Source organism: Nannospalax galili, unplaced genomic scaffold (assembly GCF_000622305.1).
Source record: "Nannospalax galili isolate Female #2095 unplaced genomic scaffold, S.galili_v1.0 scaffold1016, whole genome shotgun sequence".
In the NCBI taxonomy this organism is placed as follows: domain Eukaryota; kingdom Metazoa; phylum Chordata; class Mammalia; order Rodentia; family Spalacidae; genus Nannospalax; species Nannospalax galili.
Window position 1 is genome coordinate 598,115 of NW_008337919.1, and position 4,021 is coordinate 602,135.

A 4,021-nucleotide genomic window follows, 5' to 3' on the forward strand; every position below is an offset into this window, starting at 1 on the left:
TGTGTATGTGTGTATGTGTGTTTGAAACACTCAGTTACCCATATCTGAGGCCAATCCAATAAGGACAAACATATAAAAGACTATCACCTCATTCTTTGTACATCAGGACAATCTCAAATGATCTGCAGATGTCATTCAGCAGAAGCCACACTCACCCTTCTCTTGATGCTGTGAATAAAAAGTTCCCAGAAAAATGTTATATCTTGGACTGAACCAACTGATTAGGTGACCAACTGATCAGCATTTCAATGACCATGCAGAGTTTGGAATGTTGCAGATCAAGAGCCTATTTACAATTTATCTTGGGCCATTAATTAGCCACTCCTTGCCCACCTTTGCTTCTGATGTAGTATCTTGTGACTAATAGAATGTATTAACTTAAAAGAAACAGTTCCCACCAACCAAAAAGCTAAGAATGTCATCAGACAGCATCTGAGACCTATAGTAGACTTCCTGCCCCCATACTTTGCTAAGACCTGCCTACCAAATGCACTCGCCAATGTATTTGAAGTGTCTTGACTTATGACTTTGTTCTGTTAAGTTCATAAAATTGCTACTTCATTGGAACATGGTATTTTGCAGAAACCTAAATCTGTGTCCCTGGGCCATAGGTAATCATATTTGGCTCCAGCATAAACCATCCTTTTTATTTCTTTGAGGTGAGAACTGTTTATTTCATGGACAGTGCCAATCTGTGTACTCAGTTTCATGAACTGATTCTCCATCAGGTTTTTTTTAACCAAGAATCAAAGTTTGGGTCATTAAAACTTGTATTGTTTACCTGTACTTGAACTTAGTAAGAGGAAGAAGAGGACAAGTTTTGGCATCTACGATATTTTCCATATTTCTAGGATTTACACATATGCTAAGAAGCATCTGGGTTCAAACTGCAGCCTTGTTAGAACACAATCTCACTGCTGAGTAACTCCTCCATACTCTCATCCTAAATAGCCTTGGGCATTTTCAACTAAGAGAGAGGGGAAAGTTACCATGGGGCATGTTGTAATTCCCTTCCTCACTTTTGTTTTGATGAAGTTAGTAGCACTGTGACCCATTTAAAGTATCATGGTATAAAGGCAGAGCATGTCCATAGGAATCATTCACAGTCTCCCTTATGAGCTGGCCAGTGACATTCAAAGGGTATGTTCATGAGATTGCATTCACACTTAGGAAAATAGCAAGTTCAAATTCTGTAGTCCACAACCACAAAAACCTGTAAAAGAGATAGGGAGTGGTGGTACAGGAAGAGGAACAGCACACAGGAAGGAGGAAGGAAGGAAGGGGAAGCAGGTGGTGCAAAGAGATTTTCCTAAGGGTAACCTGATACTGACTGAAGCATCTGGACTTCATGCCCATGCTCCCTGGTGTCCCGGAGAGACCCAGAAATCTCTGGGCCTCCAGTGAGACCCTCCTGGCTTCACATTCCATGCGTCTTCTTCAACTAATCTGAATTCCACTCCTTTTTGTCAGAGTTGTTCACGTGGTTATTTCGTTTATTTTTTTAACTGTAGAAATGATATTGTCGCGATTTTTTAAAATTCATTTTGCCCTCCAATTGTGAATGTGAAAATATCTTCTGACATCCCTTATAGCTTACTTTAGGCTTTCTTCTGCACCTCTAATTTCTGTCTCATCTACTTCTCTTTTTTCTTTGTTTGGTTCATCTGTTCTGTTAGAATGCTCCTCCTCCGACACCCACCACCATGTTGTCTTAAGATCCTTGGTGGTCTGTGTTGACGTCAAGCATATGCACAGGGTTTGTTGAAAGGAAGACTTCAAAGATGCATTCTGGCATCATAAGTTCGTTAAAGGATATCTAAAGATGGTTACTATTTTTAGGTATTTTTTTTTTTTTGGATTATTCGATTTCCCAGTGATCCTCTCCCAAATCTCTTTATCGACAGCATTTCTACCAGCTCAGTTTGAGGGGAACGTACATTTCCACATAAATTCTCTGGTTCTGATATGGTATCTATGTTCTTGATCCCGTTAGAATCACCCTTTCTAGAGTGTAAAGCTTTAGACCTAGCCTGAATAAAGGGTAATCATCCAATTGCATGAGGGAGGTGAGATTTTAGTGGTATCTTATTTAGACTGTCAAAGGATCCTCCAATTTTGGAACCTACCATGTCCCTATTTTCTTATGAGATTCTAATCATTCTGTTAATGGACTTTCATTGCTCTGAGTTTAGATTTCTACTAACTGTGCTAATTTATTTATTACCTATATGCTCATAACTTCTAAAACATCATTGTGTGTCCTTTCCAGTACCTTTAACCTTGAAGGGTTATGCCTTTAGAAAATTACATTTATTTGTTGTTGGAGGGGAGAAGCATGAGTACTTTAATTCGTATGTAAAGGGAAGGTGACAATTAGTTCTCTCTTTTTTTGTCTTTTTGAGACAGGTTCTCCCTGTAGCCTCAGCTGTCCTTGAACTCACTATGTAGACCAGGCTGGCCTCGAACTCACAAAGATCCACCTGCCTCTGCCTCCCAAGTGCTGGGATTAAAGTTAGTTCTCTCTTTATACCATGTGGTTCCTGGGTCAGTGAGATGGCTCAGCAGGTTAAGGGTCTTGCTCCTAAGCTGAGCCATCTCACTGACCCCAGGCTCATGCCTTTAAATAAAATCCTTTTGCTCCCATTTTATGGAGAACATTTTAAAACATATTACATATGTATGTGCTTTCTCTATATATGTATTGTCTGCTATATAGATGATACTAAAAAATGGTGTGCATGTGTGCATATGTATGGCAGAAGGTTAACAGGCATTTAAGCATCTAGGATGATGTAACAGCCTGCATTGGACTGAAAGAGCTATTGCTGTATCTTAGGAAAAGGATAGAACCTTTATGATACAATGATGAAACTTTAAAAAGTATATAGTCATTGTAAAAAGGGGTAGGTTTCGTAGTGGTATTTCCATTTAAGTATATTATTAGTCCCCATTACTCTCTCTTGCCCCAACCCTGCTAGTCCTTCCTCTTCCCTAAATGGTCTTCCTTTTATTTTAGGGTTATGTATGTGTGGGCACATGTACATATGTACAAATGCAAACATCTAATCTAAGTTCCATATATGAGAGAAAGCATGTGATGTTTTCCTTTCTTTTTCAAAAACATTTTATTTATTATTTTTATTTTATGTGTATGAGCAATTGCCTGCATATGTGTAAGTGCAATGCCCTCAGAGGTCAGAAGAGGGCATCAGATCCTCTGGAACTGGAATTAGGATGGCTGTTAGCTGCTATGTGGGGCTGGGAATTGAACCAGGGTTCTCTGTAAGAGCAGTCAGTGTTCTAAACTCTCCAACCCCAGTGATAAGTCTATTTTATTTCACTTAAGACTGTCCTCCAGTTTCACAAATTTTTCTTCAAATGAGATGATTTTATTCTTTACACCTGAATAAAACTCCATTATATATGTGTTCCACATTTTCTCTCTCCATTCATCTGCTGATGGGTGCATAGACTGATTCCAACCACTTCTGAATGCAGCATGTCCATCCTGTGGCTAGATTATTCTGCCCACTCCCTTGGATCCATGCATACACTGTTGATAGAGAAAATTCTGTAAGAATGCACTAGATTTTGGGTTGGGTTCCTCAATAGGCACAGTCTTCTGTTATGATTTAGCCTCCAGAAAGGCATTCCAGTATTATTTTTAGCATTTCTATGATCATCATATTACATAACTAATCAGAGTAGCAGTGTGATACACAAATAAGACATATTATTAAAGATATTGTTAATACCTATATGTTGCCTTTCAAATGTAGATGGGATTTTAATCATTTCTTCAAATAAAATTCATCCTTGGTATTTTATTTGATGAAATTTTAAAAGTTAGTTGACGACTAAATATAAGTGTATTTGTTAAAAAATGAAATATTGAGCTCATGAGATGGCTCAGTGGTTAAGAGCAGTGACTGCTCTTGCAGAGGGCCTGGGTTCAGTGCCCAGAACCCACGAAGTGACTAACAACTATTAACTCCAGTTTCAGGAGATCCAGTGCCCTCTT